This window comes from Eublepharis macularius, chromosome 1, assembly GCF_028583425.1.
Source record: "Eublepharis macularius isolate TG4126 chromosome 1, MPM_Emac_v1.0, whole genome shotgun sequence".
Lineage (NCBI taxonomy): Eukaryota > Metazoa > Chordata > Lepidosauria > Squamata > Eublepharidae > Eublepharis > Eublepharis macularius.
In genome coordinates this window covers 36,590,900-36,613,627 of record NC_072790.1, presented here as the reverse complement: position 1 = coordinate 36,613,627, position 22,728 = coordinate 36,590,900, and positions in this window count along the sequence as shown.

Genomic DNA, 22,728 nt, shown 5'->3' with positions numbered 1-22,728 from the left:
CATTCTCCTAATGCATCCCAGTATGAATACTGTATTGTCTTTTTCTTGTGCACCAAAGCATTTTAGAGTAAAAAAAAATCCATTTGAGTTTTATCAGAAAAATTGTGGGAAGCTTTTTAATTTGTTGAAAAGGGTTCAGTAATTTGGGGGTGTTTGACATGTTGCTGTTGATCTGGATTAGGGTTGCCAACTGTATCTTGGGAAATTCCTGGAGATTTGGGGACTGTGCCTGGAGAAGGCACAGTTTAGGGAGGGGAGGCACTCCGGCGGGGATGTGATGCCATAGGGCAGCCATAGGGGCTGCCCTCTAAAGCAGCCATTTTCTCCAGGTGAAGCTGATCTCTGGGTGTGGTTTGGAAATTTGTCTTTCATTTCCAACGGTGTCGCTTCTGGAAGGACTCAGGACTGTTTGGTTTTGCACAATACCTCATATATAAATTCATGAAAATACCTATGGAGTTATAGCCCTATTGTTCAATGTTTATGGATGTATCTTCCCTTGTAAATCTGTGATGATTATGGAATGAATGCATGGGTATGAATTTACAATATGTATGAATTTTCACTATTTATAGCACTTGCACTTTGAGTATACCTTTATAAATTCAAAAAAATATTTGTACATTTATTGCTGAGTATTGTAGTTTGCTTCCCGTGGACTTAGTCCCTTGTTGTATCTCCGATCTCTGGAGATCAGCTGTAATTCTGGGAGCACTCCACGCCCCACCTGCCTGTGGGTAACCCAACCTAGAGACTGAGGCTATAGAACAACTGCAGTCACTCCTCTGAATTCTGCCCAGTCCCTAAACTTGTTCCAGCTGCCTGCTTGTGAACCACTACTGAAAGATTATCTACCTAGACGCAAGTTCAATTCCCTGGGTAGCATCCAGACTAACATTTCTGCAGATCAAAGGACTTCCACTGATGGAGCATGATTTTTTTCAGTTGTCACATTCCACAGCTGCTCCAGTTTCCCCCCAAATCATGTTCCTGGGGGAATTCCAACTTCCTCTGGTCTGGATCTAAGCCCCTGTCTGTCCATGAAACTTGATGGTTGTCCTTGAGCCAGTCATTGGCCGTTTCCACACTGCTTACCTTCCCTCGGAACGACCCGAAACATCATGCAAAAAACGCGGACATTCGCGTTCTCTCGCGTGAGATTTGTGCGACATTGTGCAAATCTCGCGTGAGAAAACGCGATGGTCCTCGTTTTTTGCGTGATGTTTCAGGTTGTTCTGAGGGAAGGTAAGCAGTGTGGAAACGGCCATCTCTCTTAACCTCAATTACCTCATGGGGTTGTGTGGAGAAATACTATGCTTTGATCACAATGATTATTGATTTGTTGGGAAAATAAATTCAGTAACATTGGCAGTAATTTCAGGGGTCGTAATATGTGCCAAAGAGAAAAGTTTGACAAGCCATTCATTCTTTTCACTACTCTGGACAAAGCCCAGATTGTTTTGATAAATGTCAGTATTTTACGGGTAATCATAAAAATGAAAGTGAAAATGGATCATTTTTTGAAGGGACTTGGTGATACTTGGGATGTACTAATATATTTAAGAAGTGCTTGTGTTAGGAAACTTGTTTTGGATGCTTTCCAAGGTGCTTTGGTAAATACAATCCTTTGCCAGCGAAGAGTGGAAATGAGAATGAAATTTGATCATTAGCCAAAGGTGAATGTTTGACCTTGTGTACTGGCCTCCTAACGTGTGAAGAATCGCAGGTAAATTTTATTTGTCTGGTGGCTTTTAGTAGGAAAGATGAACTCATAGGAGATATGAAAGACCTCTACCTGGCGCCCCTTCTCCCTCCGGCCTACAGTCCTGATCCAAATCGCTTCCCTACTGCTCTTTAAAAACTAGTTCTCTGCTGCTGCCATCTGCCAACAGGGAAAGTGAGTTGAGTCAGGGAAACCCAGACTACTAATTCAAAAAATGTTGAAATGTAGTATATCCGCTTTGAATCTATGGATAATGCATACTCAGCTTAATTTCTGTGATAGGAAAAAAGTTGTCCTTTTCATGTGTGCTTGTCATGTGTACCTGCCTGCATACCTGCCATTAATGGTTTTTGCATTTTGTGCTGATCATCTGAGAGTGTGTAAACTGCTAACATGAAATGTACTGAGCCAGTGGGAGTTGTCTGTTATCTGTTGAAGGCAGGGCCTTTTTTCAGGGGGAACGTGGGGGAACGGAGTTCTGGAACCTCTTGAAAATGGTCACATGGCTGGTGGCCCCGCCCCCTGATCTCCAGACAGAGGGGAGTTGAGATTGCCCTCCGCGCTGCTCAGTGGCACGGAGGGCAATCTCAACTCCCCTCTGTCTGGAGATAAGGGGGCAGGGCCACCAGCCATGTGACCATTTTCTCTGAGGGCAACCCACTGAGTTCCACCACCTCTTTTCCCAGAAAAAAAGCCCTGGTTGAAGGTATTTACTTTTGCTTCTGCAGCAAGCGTCCTTGGATGCAAGCTGCAGGCAGTGAGCAATGTATCTTTTTTCAGAGACGGAGATGATTTCATTCTGTACTATGTCTAGCTTAAACTAAAAAGTTCCCATGTAACTCTTTGGGGTTTTTTGCGCCAGAATGTCAACGGACCCAAAGGGTGGGAAGTTTCCCTATAATTAGAACTATCCCTTTTTGAATAGTCACTTCTGCCAATGCATTCGTATAGATCACTTGGACTGTATAGATCTCTAATAAAAGTTACTTCAACCAATGCACCTGAGTTAGGGTTGCCAGCCTCCAGGTAGTGGCTGGAGATCTCCCGGAATTACAGCTGGTCTCCAGGCCACATAGATCAGTTCACCTGGAGAAAATGGCTACTTTGGGGGGTAGACTGTATGGAATAATGCCATGCCAAGGTCCTTTTCCTCCCCAAACCCCACTTTCTCCAGGTTTCACCCCCCAGATCTCCAGGAATTTCCCAACTTGAAGCTGGCAACCCTAACGTGAGTGCTTGCTGTGAGGGACCTGGGGATCTACCTTCTAAGGACTGACAGTACTATTTCCCATGGCCCTGCCCTCATCACTTGTTTTCCTTGTTTCATTCCCCCCCCCGCCCACTTTGGGTATGGAAAAGTGGGAGTTCAGTTTAGGTTGGGGCTATGGCTCAGTGGCAGAACATTTGCTTTGCATGTAGAAGGTCCTAGGCTCCATCTTTGGTGTCTCCAATTAAAAGGATCAGATGAGATATGGTGTGATGCTCTGTACCAGGGAACATAACGAGCTGCTTTCAGTCACACTAAACACGGTTGATCTTGATAGATCAACAGTCTAACTTGGAAGAAAGCAACTTTAGGTGTTCACGTGACTAATTTGTACAGCTGCCTAGATGGGTTGATTTAGGGCAGGGTCCCTAACCTTTTTGAGCCTGTGGGCACCGCAGAGTGGTGGACACAATCACAATATGGCTGCCACAGGAGGCGGAGCCAACCAACCACAAAATGGCTGCCACAGAAAGTGAAGCCAACCACACAGTGTCAGGAAGTGGAGTTGTAACTCTTCAACATTTCAGTCAGAAGCTCTGCTTAGCAAAGCTTTTTAAAATGAAAATATTGTTTAAGAATATTTTTTGCTTACACATAGCTTACCTTACAAGGAACAATGAAGTTCCTTGCGCTGTGGTAGCAGCTGCTACCAAAGCAATTTTTTAAAAAATCTGCACAGCCAGATCTTCAGTGGCCAATCAGAAGCCCTACTGGGCAAAATAACCATCTAGCCCCACCCACTGTCTAAAAACACTTGGTGAATGCCAGGAAAGGTGTTGGTGAGTGTCATGGTGCCCACGGGCGCCACGTTGGAGACCCTTCATTTCGGAGGTCCTAGAAATGTGGATGGCCATAGCACTGCAGGGGAACCAGGCAACACACCCCACCCTGTAATGACATACTTTAAATAAGCTCACACATATACTAAGGCAATTCCTCCCTAGGGGAAAACATTGCACCAACTTCCCACCCCACCCCCTGAGTGAAACTAATATCTATAGGAGGAGTAAGACTTTATTAGACCCTTTTCCTTCCTCATACAGGGTTATGCATTTTCATTTGCTTTTTGCCGTGGAATGCATCTTTCCAACCAGTGGGCCTTAGAAACAAATGAATAACCCCCACCATACGTAAGAGTAGGCTCAATAGAGTTTTACTTGTCTGTCAATCTATGCTTCTATTGCTGCTGTCATCATGAACTCAAGCATCTGGAAGATATTAGACCATGGTAAATACTAATATGACCAAATGATTATGGGGAATTATAACAATGTGGTGTGGGATATCTTAATGAATGAAATCTTGGAGTCCTACCATACTTCAGAGAACTAATCAGGCTTTTCACATTTCAGTCCCCCAGCCACTGAGCTCAATAAAGTTCAGCATTCAGCCTTCTGCAGTTTTCCACTAGGCTAGAGAAAGGGGTTTGATTACTTAAATGAAAACAGTTTTGCACATACTGAAAGCATTTCGCTTTTGATGCAGAACGGATGGGCTTATGATGGACATTTTCTATCAGACACGGAATAATTTGACTCGGCTGCACAAGAAGTGAGTGTTGTGTACATGCAGCTTCCGCAGACAGGAGTGGAAATAGAAGTAACCCCAAGTATGTGATCTGACCTGATGCACGATGCTAGTATGGTCAGCAATACCATTATTGTTATGACGTAAGAGCCTTGCTTGGTAGGAATGTAGCATAACTGTAAACTGAGCCTCATAGCACAAAATCTCAAGTTCTAAGCAGTGAGCTGCCCCCTCCCCCACTTTGTTCTGAAATTATGTATTAGCACATGCATTTTGAATGAACGAGCCATATTTCTCTCTGCAACATAATTCAGCCACAGAGTTAGCTCCTTGCTAGTTTTCATACTTAATTTAAAAATCGTGTGCGTGTTTTTTTTTACCTTCCATCCCTGTCAGGGACAGAAAGTGTCTGAAAATCTCCCAGCATTTTGTGTAGGGAGAATCCAAGCTTTCAGAAACCATTAGACCTCATGTAACATTTATTCAAGACTAGCAACGACATTAGTGGGAAATCAGAGAACAGGGGACTCAGAGAACAGTGCAGTCCAGGTATCTCCTGGAGACGGCAGGTATTAACTGGTTTGGTTCATTTCCACTTAATTATCCTCTCATCTTTTTTCTTGTTTGGTTATATCTCTTCTGATTTACTGATCGGAAGATCTCTAGGATAGCATATCCCAAGGAAGCAATTCAGCTGTCATTATGGATAGTTCTCTGAAAACACAGGCTTGGTGCACTGCACCTGTCAGAAAAGCAAGTACAATGTTGGGGGCTGTTAGGAGTGAGATAGAAAAGACTTTATTCTCATGCCTTCAGCTTAGTCACTTTTGAATGGGACAATCAAAGGAGTTATGGAAACGCTCTGGGGAAGTTATTGAGATTTTGACATTAGCTGTTGGGATTGGTATAATCAGGGCTCATTTCGAGGGGGAACGTGCAGGAACGCAGTTCTGGCAGTTCCCCAAAGAGGTCACATAAGGTGGCCCCGCCCACCTGACTCTTGGCCATTTTGGGCCCATTTTAGCCTGGACTGGGGCCGAAATGGGTGGTGGATCACTCTCCTGTTCAGCAGCGGCCCGATCCTGATCATTTTGGGCCCCTTTTTGGCCATTTTCAGCTCCTTTTGCCATTTTGGGCCCAATTTCGGCCCTGAATGGCCAGGATTTGGTCCAAAGCAGCCAGGATAGGTTATGTCAGGGGGTGTGCATACGCAAATCAGTTATGCTAATGACACATTTCCAGTGATGTCAAGGGGCATGGAATATGCTAATGAGTTATGCTGATGAGTTATGCTAATGAGTTCCTCCAGCTCTTTTTCTACGAAATGACCCCTGGGTATAATCATACTTAGTGTGTATATAGTATTTCAAGGCACTGTATACACATTACCATAAAATACCTATGTCAAGTAGGTCAGTATTATTATCCCAATACTGCGAGTGGGTGGGAAAATGAGGGGAGGTGGCTTGCCTAAGGTCACCTAATGGCAGACGTGACCCCAAATTTGTTATTCTTTGCCTTAGCCACTGTGCTACACCATATCATATGGGTGGATTGGCCATTTAACTGACTGGGAAATGTCCTGTTGAGCCATTGCCCTTGCAGGCTGCTGGTGGCCGGAAGCAAGCAGAACCAAGCCCCAACAACTCCGCCAATGCCTCACGGGCCAGACCTCTCATCAGCAATGGTGATCACAAATTGTAATAGTTTAGCTAAGGCCCATTGCTGGCACTGCTGAGCTAAGTAGTGTCCTGTAGTGACCTGTAGTGTCTCAGGGGCTGCTTAGCCCGGCTTGGTTCAGGGCCATTTTCACTTCTCAGTCAGCTCCTGACGATGGCCTGGTTCCAAATCCTTCTCAGGAAATTTTTATTTGTCAGATAGGCCAGCAACACAGTTTTGCTGATGCTATTGTGTTGTAGGCTTCCTACAGAATGGATTTACAGTCTCCTATCTTTTTGGGATTACACTATGGGCTTATTCTAGCTGTATTGTTTTTCAACTGATTTCATAATAAGCTAAATAGAGGTTTGAAGGTGTAGTAAAATAGAGGCCAAAGGCAGGCTTCCTGACCTAACTATAAGTTACAAAGTCCTCAAGTTTCCTCTGTATCTGCCCCAATTCTGTCAATCGGACTTGCCCATGGGGTTTGATTAAGAGTTGGAGAAACGTGGAACTAGGGTTGGTTTGGGTTGGGTTCCCCCCCTAAAAATTCACTTTTTAAAATGGCAGATGACCTCTTTGCCTTAAAAACCCCCGCAGGTGTTACTGTAAGCCGGCTATGACTTGACAGCACTTTCCACCACCACCATTGATTTCTCTTATTCTCTCTTTTCTCTTTTAAGAGAAAGATTTGTCTTTCATTTATCTTCAAAGAGAACTCAAAGCTTCCTTTGTTAACTTCAGCCCTTGAAGTTGTTTTATGTTATACACACCAGGGTGGCGCTCTAGCAGGAAGACAGAAAGGCTTGGGATAGGCTTGCTGTTCCCCCGCCCAGGGTGGGGGATCCCCTGCTCCCACCTCCTCCCCCCCGACCCCACTTACCTGGCCAGCGGGGTGGGTGTTGCACCCCCGGATGGCACAGCACGTCCCCGCAGCGCACTCCCGTACCCTGCAATGGGCCGGTGGGGGGCGATTCAGTCCTTTGATGAGTGCAGGAGTGCTCCCAGACTGCCCTTTGCCCCCACGTGATGACATCACTTCCTGGAAGTGATGTCATCATGCATGCCAGGGGCGTGTGCACACACAACTGAAAACTCCAAAGCAAGCACAGGGTAAGTGCCAGGCTCTCCGTCTCCCGCCGGGGGACTCAAGGGACCTGGAAACCCTAGCTTGGGAAGACATTGCCTGCCTTTGAGCATCTACAGAGTGAACTTGCTCCCAGGAATGTCTTCTTACGATGGCAACTTTATATACAAGCGACTGGAGAATAGGAGTAGTTGTACCTTTTTCAAGCTAGAGCACATAAATACATGAAATTGTCACATACCGAATCAGACCCTTGGTCTATCAGGGTTAATATTGCTTGGCTAGCAGCGGCTCTCCGGGGTCTCAGGTGGAGGACTTTCATATCACTTACTAATGATAAGGGTGTGCAAACTCATTCTATTTTGGTTCCATACGTGTTCGTTGTTATTGTACTATTTGCCTTCATTATTTCATTGGCATTTCTGACGTTGCATTTTTAGTTTTCCATCCCATTTGGATGAAATTTTCAGAGCTTGTACTCCTCCTCCCCAGGTGTATGGTGGCTACCCCTTCCTGGTCTGTGGGAATAGCATGGTTATACTGTGTTTGTCATTTATACAGAGACCAGACACTATGCTGTTTGATATAGCGACGGAAGCAATGGAAGCCAATGCCCCTCAGATAAAACAGGAAAGTGATTTTCATTAAGCAACCCTCTAAAAGCTTAGTGTTGGATATGGCATAATCTTCCTGTAAGGCTTTCCTTACAGGAATATTATGAAATAGTGGTAGTTGATGAAACACATCTGATTTGTAAACTAGATTATGCGTTGTGCAAGTGTGGCAAAAATACCACCAATTTTGTTCACAGTTGGCGATGCAGCCCCATAATAAGGAAAAGTACTGCTTCTATGGAAGGACATTTTGGGAACTCCTATAGGAGCCATTGACTGTTACTTTATTCGACTTACAGGGGAAGTATGATATGGAATTCATTATTAACTTTTATATGCAGCAAAGATTAATGTGCGGCTGATTGGGAATGTGCCTTGGCATGGAAGTTAAGGATTGCTTAAGCAGAACATAGAAAGTGGCAGAAATGATGAAGCTTACAAATTGCATTAGAGCCTGAGAGAAGTGTCAAATGACAGATAAATTCATAGAAAATCTAGCTTTGTTTGTGCAATAGGCTGGAATGGTGTATAATGTTTATCCATATGTCTTTTTTTTTGCTGTGGTAAGCACTGTTCTTTTCGCTTCTCTCGTAAATGTTGCATGCTAATTATTTGACATAAAATAAAAAAGGTAAATAACTGCCATTCATTCTTGCGGGGGGGGGGGGGGGCGAGAGAGAGGTGCTTCATTGGAGGAACTTTGTTGTACGGGAAGCAAAATGCATCCTTAACGGTTGGTGATCCAGTCTCCATTAAGGAGGGGATCTGATCAGTTTGCAGTGTGTGTCCATTTCACAGAGATTAATTGCTCCTCCCCACATCCCTTCAACATACGGATCTTCTCTTCATCTTTTTACGTCAACCCCAAACCAATGTGATAAGCATTTTAATAATAATCAAGAAGAGCGCCCACAGTTTGCTTTGTGGAAGCACCTGGTACTCCAGGGAAGTGGAAGAGAAATAGGGTTGGCTCTTTGTTTTGGGAAGAGATGCTTTGGAGGAGAAGGAAGTGGGCACCAGGAAACATGATTGGTAGGCACCATGACATCCCTATGGAACAGGCAGGGGACCCCCAAGGACTTGGTGTCATACATGTCTGTCTACGTATCTGCCATGAGTATTCTGTGATCTGTATTATGTGCTGATCCTCTGAGAATATGGGAAGTGGCATTTGGGGGAGTCTCTCTCTAGCTGAGGGTTACTTATCTCACAGGTGCCTGCGGCGATGTCTACTTTAGTTTTCACAGCTGCTTGAGAATGTGTCCTTGAGTGCCGGCTTCTCCCTGAGAACTGAAAATAACTTCACCTCTCCTATAGTTCTTCTCACCTCCTGTCTCAGCCCCCCCCCCCCCAAAGCTGGCTCCTTTGCACCAGAATCCTAACCGTCCAGATCCTAAAGGCGGGAACTTTCCCTATAACTAACCCCTCCAACCTTATACATGTCACTTCTGCCAATGCCCTTGTCTGTGTATGTTGATACTGATGGACCTCCAATAAAGTAACTTTAACTCATACACTGGAGTGTGTGCAGTGGAGTACTATGGGGATGTAACTACCAGAACCTGACACTTGGGTGGGGCATCTCACTTTTCCCTCCCCCTCCATATGTTCTTTCCCTTTCCTGAAAGCCTCTCGCCTCTCCTCTTTTCTTGCTTCTTTCCTTCCCATCCATCAGCCAACCTACCTTTATTTGCCCCATGTCTTCAGCTTTCTCTCCGGCCCTTCCCCAGCCAACATCTTCCTGGGAAAACCCTGTGTGGTTCTAGCTGCTGGGCTTAGCCCAGTTGTACAGTGCTGGCTGCCAGGCCAAGCCAGTTGCTCAGTGGGGAACTTCCAAGGACTTACGGGGGCGGGACCTCACTTTCTTCTGTATCATTCTCCCCATGCTATTTCCTGTTTCCCTCCTCCTGGGAGCTCCCATGTCCACGCTTTACCATGCTTCTTTTTCTCCTCCCCACCCACCAACTGACAAAAGTACCTTTTATCTGCCCATCATATGCAGCTATATTTATTATTTATGTATTTATTCATTTGTACTCCACCTTTCTCCACAATGGGGGACCAAAGCAGCTTATATCATTCTCTTCTCTTCCATTCTGTCCTCACAAAAACCTTGTGAGGTAGATTAAGCTGAGTGTCTATGACTGGCCCAAGGTCACACAGAAACTGCCATTACAGAGTAGGGATTTGAACCTGGGTCTCTCAGATACTAGTCTAACTCTCTAAACACTACATGACACTTGCTTTCATGGGGTGGCTGCTACTGAACAGTAGCAAGCAGCTGGGGCTGAGTAAATTATACATATTTGATGGTATTAAGTGGCCAGTGGTTGTTACCATGCCTGGCCCCAGTTAATAGTCCTTCAGAGGCTAAAACAGCTGTGGAAGTGGCCCTGTCTCCTTCCCCTGCCTTTAATTGTCAGAAACCAAGGCTTGATGGCTGGCAATACTGTTGTGGTTGCCTAGCAACAACTGCTTAGGGCATTTGTCATTTAAAGCTACAGCCGCTGCTTCTGTTATTTTGGGTGGTTTTAACCCCCTCAATGCATTTCTTTTTTTAAAAAATTAGATTTCAGATTTTTCTGCAAATCTGTGGCCTTTTCTGGTATGTAGAAAGATCTATCTTGTCTGTGCATGGCCCCAGTCTTCAGATTTAACTACTCACAGATGGGGCCATATTGAGAATAATATACATTGGTGAAGGATTGATGAAGGCAATAGACATCGCTATTCTAAGCCCTAGCAATTTATTCTGTGAGAAATTACCTACCACTAGGGGTCATTTCGTAGAAAAAGAGCTGGAGGAACTCATTAGCATAACTCATTAGCACACTTCATTAGCATATGCCACGCCCCTTGCCATCACCGGAAGTGTGTAATTAGCATAACTGATTTGCATATGCCGCACTCCCCTGACATCACCTATCCTGGCTGTTTTGGACCCAATCCTAGCCATTCAGGGCTGAAATTGGGCCCAAAATAGCAAAAAGGGGCTGAAAATGGCAGAAAAGGGGCCCAGAATGGTCAGGATTGGGCCACTGTTGAGTGGGAGAGTGATCCACCACCCATTAGAGGCCCGATCCGGGCCATTTCGGCCCCAATCCAGGCTGAAACGGGCTCAAGACGGCCGAGTCAGGTGGGTGGGGCCACCTGACATGTGACCTCTTTGGGGAACTGCCGGAACTGTGTTCTGGCGTGTTCCCCCTCGAAATGAGCCCTGCCTACCACCACCACCACATGGATGAAACCATCGGGGCAAACTCGTGTAATGGATCCATATATGTTTATTTACATGCTCACCTATCTATAGCGTGGTGGGAGGTTTTACTTTTGCCAGAAAACTGAATGTAAAGGGATTGAAGAAAGGCAAATTGGCCGAGGGAGGGAACTTCCAGGCAGGACCTGCTCTTTATCCTGGTGCCACTAACTAAGACAATGCCAGATAGTATTGTTCTTCCAGCATGATCCTTGACAGGAGATTAGATCCTTCTTTAAGGTATTGAGGGATTCACAATATTCCCGGCCTACAATAGCTGATACTACTATTCAGGTGGTGTGTGGGCAGTAGGGGAATGTCAGAGAGAGGAGTGTTAAATACCAGTGCTGTGAGAGGAGAGATGAGCAGGTTGATCTCCTGTCTCATCTCTGTCCCATCCAAAGGAATGTTGATGCTGCAACTACCATTACCCCTGTTTGACCTTGATGATGATAAATGGAAGTCTGTAAAGAATAAAATGTCTTTGCTTTGCAGTTTAATCATGGAAGAGAAGATAGATCTGGCTTATTTTACTAGAACCAACCAGACATCATCCTTGTACTTGGGGGAGGGGGGTCAAGAAAGGAGTGTAACTATAATGTGTTGTGAATCACTTGTTTTACGGATATTCAGTGTAGGCAGTCACTGGAATTGGTTGTCTGTTCTTTGAATTGGGTTCTGGATACTGCTTTGGGATTCTGCTGATTTACTATCTGCCGAGCTGCTCTGCGGACTCCCTGGCTGAGATGACAGAGGGGGTTGTAGGCCTAATGTTGGAAGACTTCACATTAATTAAGCGGGATCTAGTAGTCCATACCTCTCAAGGGTGTGTGAACCAAGGGAGAAGGGGCTTCGGACATCCCCTGTGCTGTTTTCTGGAACTTAAAACTGCCTAGGGGGTACTGTTTGCCCTGTTGGAGAAAGCAGTCTGTAGAGTGAAGCCCCCAATGGGGCAAATAGCTCTCAGTAGAGCCAGTTGGGAAAGCAACATAAGGTGGAAGATAACACCGCCATTCCTGGAAATGACATCATCACACATGAGAAGAGGTACATGTGAGAGACACGAGGTAAGTGCCAGGTCCCTCACCCCTCTCCCCAGGAGGGGAGAGGGACCTGGGAACCATAGCTGCTGCTGGAAGTGGTGGCAGGAGAAAAATTAAAAAGAAAAACAAGGCTTCATCTACCTACAGGAAGTTCTTACCATCAAGTTCTGGCATTTCCTAGAGTTACCTGAAAGTAAAAGAGGGTAGCTCTAGGAAATGCTCTATGGTATTAGCTGCAAATTCTTACCGTACTTCCAGATAGTGCTAGGAATTGCCAGAACTCTGTGATAAAAACTTTCTGTGAGTAGACAAGCAGCCCTTATTTGTCTTTTTTTCTCCCAGGATTCTCCACACACACACCCTCCCTTGCATTTGTCAGTCATCGCCTGCCAACCCTGTTCTACCCCTAAATATCCAGGAATTTCCCAACCCAGTGTTGGCAACTCTATGGCTGTTTCAAGGTTTGGCTTTAGGGGGCTGACGAATGGCAGCCCCTAGGGCTGCAAGGTTGATGGAATCTCCTTTTGGGGTGTTGTCAGGCCCGTTGCCCACAGTCCCTCCATACTGTTACACAGTTTTAGATAGTATGTTGCAATAGCCTTGTGCACCTGTTCTCTTGTTGCTTTCCAGATTCCAGTACAGCAGAGACCTTATCTCGGATGGCTCGCTGCAGCGGCCTTGGGACAGCTCCGTCCGTCCTGCTACTGATTATGTTCTGCTGGATAGGCTAAGAGGGTGGGGGGCATGTAGAGGGGTAGTTACATTGTATCAATGCGTCATTCTTAACAAGGAGCCTGTGTACAGCCAGACGTCTTTATTTTGCTTCTGTGTATCCTATGGACATATGTATGGTGAAGCCAAGATATCTAAATAAAACCCATTTACTCAAGAGCCTGGATTTCTTGCTGCAAGGGGTTAGAGTCAGCTTCAACGTATCCTGTTTTCCATAAACTAACATATTGTTAAGAATCGCCTTTACCTCCAAACCTGTACCCCGGAGAGATGGCTACCAGCTTTTGGTTGACTGAGCCACTCGACCTGGGAGGGATAGATGCGGAGGACCTTTCTATCCAACCAGTCCTACCCCTGGAACCAGGGCCTGTCACCGGGCGGACTTCTACAGGCCCAGGGGTGATTCCCCGGAGTGGGGCCACCCACCTTGCGTGGTCCACCTTGCCCACCCCGAGACAATGGGCCCCTCAGCCGAGGGAAGAGAAAGAAGGAAAGGCGCCGCAGGACTTTGTTTGCATGCTACTCCATGGGCATGGGGCACAGCAGTGTCCTGGACCCCCAATTAGAGCAAGAGCTTTCTCAGTCTTGGCTCCTACCTGGTGGAACACTCTGTCTACCAAGACCAGGGCCCGGCAGGATTTACTATCTTTCCGCCGGGCCTGTAAGACAGAGTTGTTCCGCCAGGCTTATGGCTGAGGCTGGGCCTCCACTGGCTGGAGGATATAACATCTACTCCCCTCCCTATGAGAGCTGTCCACCACTGTTCTGAAGCTGCTGCCATGTTTCAATTGCACTGCTGCACTTTCTGTAATCGCCACTAAAAAAAAAAAAGAGTGCTGCTATTTTTAATGTCTTTATATAATGCTTTTAATGTTTTATGATAATGTTTAATGAAATGTTTTTAAATGTTTTTAATGCTCTTATCCGCCCTGAGCCTGCTTGCGGGGAGGGTGGAATATAAATATGATAAAATAAATAAATAAATAAATCCCGGAGACTCAGCCAGGGCGAGAGGTCAGGGAGGATTACACTTGGAAGATTTTTCAGCTCTCCGTGGAAGCGGAGGGCCCGATGGTGGCCAGCAGCAGACAAGAGTAATGGTGGGACGAAGCCACAGTGCACTATGTGGAGATGCCAGTGCCGCGCGAGAGCTCGGCCGCTGGGGACCTGGAGGCCCCTTTACAACCCCTGCCTGGCCCAAGCTGAGTGCCCCTGCAGGAGCTCCAACGGTGGGAACATGTACCCGGAGCAGGGCGTAACGGAGTCTACCGAGGGAGAGGAACAGCATGGAGGGGATCATTTGGATGACCTCATGGAACAGGTCCAAGTAATGCACTACGACCTGTTAGCATTAACCAGCCTGACGAAGGGATGGGTGGATGGCGCTCGCAGTGTCCAATGAACCCTAGAACCCCACGAGTTCGTCGAGATCGGGGACCCTGGATTATACCCCATGGCCCTGGAGGGAGTTGAGGGGGGGCCGGCGCGGAGCCCATACCATCGGATCTGGGACTAGTGCAACCCCCGCTAACCCCTCTGGATGCAGCACAACTGGTGTTGCCATATGTACAAATACCCGGAATCACGGATTATGCGAGCGAGGGGTCCCAGGCATCTCTTTCCTCCAGCTCGAGTGAGTACCAAGATGCCACCAGGATGCCTGTGGGGGGCCATATGCCTCAGGACTCCTGAGCAATGACAGGTTTCCTTCCAGAGACCTCCCGGGAGGAATGGGAGCACGCATGGCAAAGGCAGCGCACCTGGGGAGAAGAACTCTGTCGCGAAACCCTCCAAGCCGAGGGAGGCCCCGGCCCCGGGGAGGGCAAGCAACGGCCCGCCCAGGGTGAGGAGGCGCAAGATGCGGCATTGGAGGCCCAGGTTGCCACCATGAGGGGAGAATTGGTGCAAGCCGCACACCTGATGGGAATCATTATGACCCAGCCAGTTGGACCCCCCGTGACAACCCACCCCGAACTCCCCCTGCAGCAACTACTGGGAGAAGAGCTGCCACCGCCACCCCTTATAGTCCCCCAGGTTGTGAGCAGCACCCGAACCTACCATTACCTGCACGATCCGCCAGCTGCAGGCATGGGGGGGACTGAGGGTGCCAGACAAGGACCACCTCCCATAACTCAAACCGGGCCGGCTTCCTATCCTGTGCCGCCCAGAACACAATGGGCGGGGCGCTTCCCCCGAATGTGCCGATCCCCACAAGGGGGGGCGGGACAGCACCCCGCTCCCCCAAGGGTTCCCGTGTGCAGGGGTTCGCCGCTCGTAGCCCTGCCCCAAGCCCCAAGAGGGCAACCCAGAGGAACTCAACATATGTATGGCAAAGCCAAGATATCTAAATAAAACCCATTTACTCAAGAGCCTGGATTTCTTGCTGCAAGGGGTTACAGTCAGCTTCAATGTATCCTGTCTTCTCTTTAGAATGAGGCTTCTGGATCTGGGGGCTCATGTAGCATTAGGAGGCTCTGGAGTTCCCAAGGTTTCATTAGAACCAGTTCCCAGATCTCCGTGCTCTCCCTCGGTGAGGCAGCACCCCTCCAAAACCCAAACCTGGAAGGATGCTGCCATCAGTTCAACTGGTTGCCAGTGCAGGAGACACTTAGCATTGCTAGGTACCCCTCATCTCCTGTTGGGAGGGCGGAGTATCCGAGACTTACCTTGTGCCTTGCATGAGGTCTTCTTTCATGTGTGCGCCCCAGAGCCCATGTGATCACTTCCGGTAGTGACGTCACCACGATGGCCGCGCAAGCACTTCCATGCTCCTCACGGGCCCGATTTGGACCATTTGGGGCCCAAATTGCCTCAAGTGAAGTGCTGAAATGCACCTGTGGGTGGCGTGACGATGTCACTACTGGAAGTTTGGTTCCAACTAGATTCAAGGTGCTAGTTTTAACCATGGAAGTGCTTCAGAGCCAAGAGCCCCCATTCCTGCAGGACCTCCTCTCTCCATCTAAGCTTACATTGCAACTGAGAGCAAGCTCTGTTCATGTTCCTCTCTTCTTCACTGTGATGAAAGTGGGGGCTAGATGTGGAGCATTTTCAGTGGAGCCTCCTGATCTCTGGAACTGTTTGCCCCAGGAAATAAATGAAGCCAGTTCATTTCTGAACTTTTATTTATCAATTCGATTTTTAACCCACCCTCCCCCACAAGCGGGCTCAGGGTTTGTATCATATAGGACATTTTTAAAAATGGCATTGAGAAATCTTTTGCTGGTATTTAGTCAAGAAGATTTTTTGTGTGTGGCTGTCCCGCATTGTTGGCATGTTGTGTTTGTACTTCCTAATACTTCAATGGTGTCTTTTAGTATTTGTTCTTTGACTGTTATCAAATTGTTCTGAATCCAAGAAAAGCAGTATAAAATATTCTTCCCCCATATTACTTTGCTGCACTTGGGTGTTCAAAGCACTTTTTCCTCAGTCCCACTTAATTTGTTTTGGAGCTAAGCCAAAAGAACAGTATTTCAAATGGCAGAGTATAGCCAGGTAAGAAAGGGGAGGGAAATACAGTAACCTCCCCTCCACAATTTCCAGAGGAAATGTTGGACATGTGAATAAATACATATACATGCCTCTCTTACCCTCAGGCCTAGTTCTCAGTGCGTTGTAGAAATGAGTGGGTTTCTCAGGTTCTGAATTGTATTGTTCTGGAATTTTGATCCATTGCGCATTCCACTCTTCTGGAATTCCAATTTAAGTAGGAGACATTCTGAAACTAAATCTGGAATTAGAACATATGCACTAGGCCATAGTTTTCAGGTTATTTCACCCACTCCCTCTGTAACCGATATGCATGTGAACTTTGATAAAATACTGGAGGGGGGAGTAATCCTGAAGAAATTGGTTACATCTTCTCATGTGATATTTTGTAAGGTGCACATCGTTCCTGGGAGATTAATAGCCTATCGTCAACCTAGTGTCTTTGGCCATATAAAGAATAGCTGAAACTGGATTTTTCAGTCAGAGATGGCACCAATGCTCTGATATTGCTGTCAGTCAGCAAGCACCATTCCTATCTTATGTTAGGATCTGTTTGGCTCATTGTGTATTCCTTTGGCACACAGTTGAGTGAATCTTTATTCTTGTGTATCTGTAGGCTTCAATGAGAAGGTATGAGAGGTTTTTTTCCCTTAGTGGCTTGAAATAGAACTATATTTTTTAGGCATGGCAAAATAAGATTAATGCCTTGAGATGCATATATATGGACCAAGAAACCTGGCAATTACGATAATGGCTGGAGAGTGTCGAAACCTGGCATCTAGTTCACAGATGATGAATAATCTCCATGACTTCTATTCATTTTTTATTTAAACCTTTAGTTTAAATAAAACTTCTTGCTGTCCCTGCTAATAATAATTTAAAAAACAGTGTTCACCAACTGGCATGGATAGGAATAGCACAACTCCAGAGATCAGGGGAGGGTTAAGCACCGAAAGATTCTTCTTTATTAAGTAATTACGACACAACTAGATTGGCTCTGTGAGCCAGCGACACACTCAGGCTGTGTTCCATTTGCCTAATCAGATAATTGGGCAGTGTTTTTAAGCTCAGTGGGGCCGTATTTCATGTGGCAGTATGATGTCACAGAAGGAACGATGTGATGTGGCGGTGCTCATCGAGGCCGGGCTGAAAGTAGTACGATGATCAGATCTTCCTTCAACTGTAATTTACACTACTCAACATAGCGGAAGGTTTGAGGAAGCAGATTGTTTCCTGTCATAAAACCAAGTTGTAGATTACCTCACCTCCACACTGGCCCTATTCTACTCAAGGCCTGCAAGTGCCGAGAATGTCATTATGAGGACTGTTGTGTGGCTCAGGGAAAGCAAACATTCCAGAATTACAAAAAAAAGTGCATATATTTGCATGGATTTCAGGTCCATAACAATGTTCTGTTGAAGGAGTTTTCTCATATATATATATATATATATATGAGAAACCGTGCGGTTCGTGGTTCGTCACTTTTCACGAACCATAAACCACGAACTTTCATGAATTTGCCCCGGTTCGTGAACCAGTTCGTTTGGCTCATGAAAACGTCACTTCCAGGTCAGCAGAAGGTCTGCAGCAAGCCCACCCCCCCTGTTGCCTAGGAAATGGATTGATCGGCTCCAGGTTGTCTGCAGTGACGAAATGAGATGTGAATCAAATGAACCAGGCTAAAATTTGTCATGGTTTGTGAGAAATGAGCTCCCACAAACCACTGGTTTGTGAACCACAAATCAGCCCATTTCATGACGAACTTTGGTTCATATTTTGGTTTGTGCCCGCCTCTAGTCCCTGCTGGTTTTAAAGATGCTTGGAGGAGTGGAGAGAGCAAGGGGGTGAAATACATTTGCTCCTCTTGCTCTTAGGTGGGGGTTGGAGCAGTGTGGCAGGGGCTAAAGTGATTACTTCAGGTGTCAAAATGTGTTGAACTCCACTAGAAGTGTTCAGTGTTGCCGTCCTTGGAAAGACTAGTCATTTGGGCTGTGGAGGGGAGGGAAGGTCTCATTTTATCTTGTTGTTCTGTTGGGCTAAAAAGACACCAGGGAGGCTATGGGAGAATTTGTTAGGGGCATTTGATCCCTCCCTTTATAGAAAAGACTGGACTTGACTTTATCTTCTTCTGAATTGATACGTTTCTGCATATGCTCAGATCAAAAATATAGATTTCTAAGAACTTGCATGTCAGAGCTGACCTCTGTTTTGTACTGATCTCAGAGAAGAACAAACTATTCCTGATTTTCAGCCACTCTGCTTCACAGGAAACTTGCAGGAAATCCAAAACGATGAGCTGCCAAACCCAAGGGGAGTGCGTTGGAAGCTCATTTACTTCATTGAAATGTGGGTGTAAATATTTTAGAAGGTTCTAAAGCTTTTAACCTGTTACTGCTTTACTGTGTACTGTTTCTTTGAATTGCTTCCTAGTTTTTGGTGCTTAGCAGTCTTCGGTAGTGTTTTTGTTTTAATTACAATATTGATTTAGATTTGACACCAGAATGGAAAAGTTAATGAAAAACACTCAATAGAATGACTTTCACTAATAGAAAAGAAGTTTGTGTGGCTTGACTATGCCAAGACCATAATGTCAATTGTCCTATATTACCAACGACACATTTTGTCTGTTTGTTTATAGTGACAAGGTTCAGATTTTTCAACTCATCTGCACTCAGAAAGTGTCATTCCAAGGTCCATGTAATGATCTATTCCAGTCTTGCTTAATTTAGACTGAAGTGGCCAATGGACCTTGGACTTGAAGTTTTCAGCATTTCCCCTAAACCATCAGCTGTCTGGCTCAAGGCTTGCAAGACCATCTCTGACATTGGAACAGCTGAGACAATGGTGGCCAGGAAGGGCTTTACATCTGAGCCCTGCCTTAGGCCATCTGGTATCACAGAGGGTTTTGATAGTCCAGGGCAAAGTGGTTGACTCCTTTGCAAGGATAATATAGGCGTACTATGACACCAAAAGAAAACAGACAGTGAAATCAAGCAAAGGGGAAATTTGCATGTTATAAAGTTCTCATGGCTACCAGATGTCATTTCTATCACATGAGTAGTGGAGGGGGGGCTAGAATTGCCAGCCCTAACTAGCACTTAGGGGACAGAATTTGGCGGTGCAGGGACAAGCTGTTTGGGGTTGAGCGCATGCTTAATGTCACTTCCTGTGTGAAACTTGAAGTGACCTCATCATGTCAGGACAATTCACTAGGATTCACCCCAAACTCTAAACCAAAGAATTTTGGATGAATTCTAGAGCATCATGCTGATGTCACTCCTGGTTTTGTGCAGGAAGTGATGTTCACACTTTGAATCCCCAGTTCCTTTTTTCTGCTGCCTCTCTGTCAAGTGGCAGGGAACAGGTTCCCACATTGGAACATCTCCTGATATAGCCTAGCCCTCCTAGAGTTTTCCATTGGGAGCTTAAATTTTTAGGGTGTGTGGACCTGATTTGGATTGGAGCCCCAGCACTTAGGGAAAAGGAGCTTAAGCCTCCCTTGCCTCGCATGTCATTTTCTCAAACTAAAACAGAACCCAGACAAGATGGAAGTGATGCTGGTTGAGAAGGCAGATATCTTGAGCTCCCCATTTTCAGTGGAGTTCAGTTGACCCTTGCTGACTTGGTTAAGAGCCTAGGAATTATACTGGATCCAGCACTGCTGCTAGCGAAGCATGTTAATGTAGCTGCAAAAAAATGACTTCTACCAATTCAGTCTAACCTGGAAGATGGCCCCTACCTTGATATGGTCGATCTGGCCACTTGGATCCACACCATGGTAACATCAAGACTTGACTACTGCAATGCACTCTGCATAAATCTCCTCTCAAAGTCAACTCAGAGACTCCAGTTGGTGTAGAACACCGCAGCTCGATCCTTATCATGAGCTAGGTAAAGTGTGCATATTATTCCCATTCTGCAGTCATTCCATTGCCTTCCTATCAGTTACTGGGCTCAGTTCAAGGTTTTTGCAATCGCATACAAAGCCCTTCATAGCCTTGGTCCCTCATATCAACAGGACTGCCTCCACCCCTATGCCCCACCATGGCAGCTTCGCTCGTGTGAACAGGGCCTTCAGAATGTCCACCCTGCAAATGGGCAAAATCAACAGCTGAATGTACACATGCATTCTCTGTGGTGATCCTACTTTATGGAATGGCCTGCCTGAAGAAGACATCGGAAAGCAATAGCGACTGTAGTCTATATTATGGTGTACTATCTGTTGCTGTTAAGTATGCTCCTACGGATAGTTCTGCATTGTGTAATATATCTTGTCAATTTTCATACATTTTGTTCCAACACTGTTTTTCAGCTCTGTATCAGATTTTTGCTTGTTTTCAAATATCTGCAATCCTCGCCCTATTATATTGTTTATCAAATGCCCCAGCCATTGATCGTATTGATCTACAGTAGGCCTTGCCTTGGACCTGGCTGTTGGCTTTGTGGGTAGTGACCGGTGTAAGCCATACTCAGCACCACCTCCAGGCCACCAGCCCCGTCAGCACAGCCAGCACCTCAGGTGTTGACCTTCGTTTCTTGGGTGAAGAACCAGCCTTGCATGCTGGGCGAGATGTTCTGGTGTGCTATAGTTTGGGACTAATGCTGGGTGAAGGTTGCTGCATATTAATGCTTGCAAGCATACACATAGGTCCACAATAAAAGAGAAAGGAGGCTCTACCGTGCCAGACACGGCTAAACCAAAGATGGAGAATTATTTCCTCTCTGAAGCGAATGTTTCTTGTTTTAAAGATGGGAGCTGTAGAACAATGAGGCATTAGAAGCTGTAAGATTTTTTTTCTCTTTATGCAAAAAGGAGTTATGTGTCAGGTCCAGTGTATATCTAAACTGTACTGACTCCATTTTCTAATGCTTCTAGTGTTTGAGTATTCTCTTCCCAGGTGCACCAGTTCCCAGGCAGCATTCCCACCGGAGGAGACTGTTTTGTCTAACACCGTTCCACCAAGCATTGGCCTTGAAGGAGAGCAGCTTCCCAGGACTGAGAGATGTTGTTTTGAGAACTGTGGGGGGAGGCTGATCCAGATGGGTATTGTTACTCTGTATCTTATGCTTGCTCTTCATTGGTAACAATGATCATGTACCATCCTGATTCTCCTATTCAGGACAGTGGACTATAATGGACCTTTTCTGCAGTAAAGTTTCCTTTTCCAAACAATGGACTTGTGTTTGCTTCTAAAGGGAACCCTGTAGTGAGTGCCTTATTTAGCCACAGTCTGACATTTTGTTACCAATCATGTCTGAGTCGGGCCCAGCGGAATCCAAGGTTGTCCCGGACAGGGATCCTTTGTTTGATCCGTATGCGTCTCCCGACAATCAACCTGAGCAACCCGTGCAAGCCCAAGACTCCCAGGAGCTGGGAGCAGCCGGGAACGGAACCGGAGCCTCCACTTCCACCCCGCCTCTCATCGACCTCAGTACTCGGGCCGAGACCGAAGCCAACCTCGGGGCAAGGCCGAAAGCGACTGCTCTCCCTTTGATTTCGGTACCCACCCCGTCGGAGTGGGGAGCCAGACCCCGAGAAACCAGAGAGCGTCGGGCAGGTGGACTTCATCCACTAGTTTCGATGGAAGGGCGCCGAAGCCTAGGAACCGTCCCGGAGCTAGACAGCAGCCAACCATGGCGATATTGGAACAGGACGTCCGAACAGGCGGAGGGGGACACGTCTCGCCGCGGCGCCCTGAGTTGGGATTACTCCGAACTTGTTTCGTGGAAAGAGCCAACGGAGGTCCCTGAACAAAGTTGGGAGCAGATACAAGGTCGCACCTATGCGGTGGATACCAGCATCTCGGCCGTGACGGGTATGGCCAAGGGAATCCTAGCTGCGAGATCGAGAGTCGTCCAAGGGGACCCTCCTCCTTGGGGCCCCTTGTCCCCGGTGAGTGCAACGAATGAAGCTTCCATAAGCGAGCAACCGGGGGCAAGTCGAATGCAACAGCTAGAAGCTAAACTGATGGATATGGAAGAAAGTTTAGCCCATGCCATCCATTTAATTTCGGCAATGGGAGCAGGGGAAAGACTGTCCGCTGAAGAGATGGCGGTACAGATAGCTACCCTTCAAAGTGTTATCTCCTACCCGATGGAGAATGTCCAGCAGCGGCCGTTACCTACCGGCGAAGGGGACACCCATCCGGGCGAGACGGGAGAGCAACCCAAGGAACTTCCAGCACAGCAGGAAATTCCACCGAGCAAGGGAGACCCGGTTGAGCCACCCGGAGAGACCCCCACCGAACTTCCTAACCAGGCAGGAGATGTGCCGCCAGACGGGACTCCCGCTGAGAGGCCTACGGAAGGGGAAGAAAAGCCCAGTGATACACCG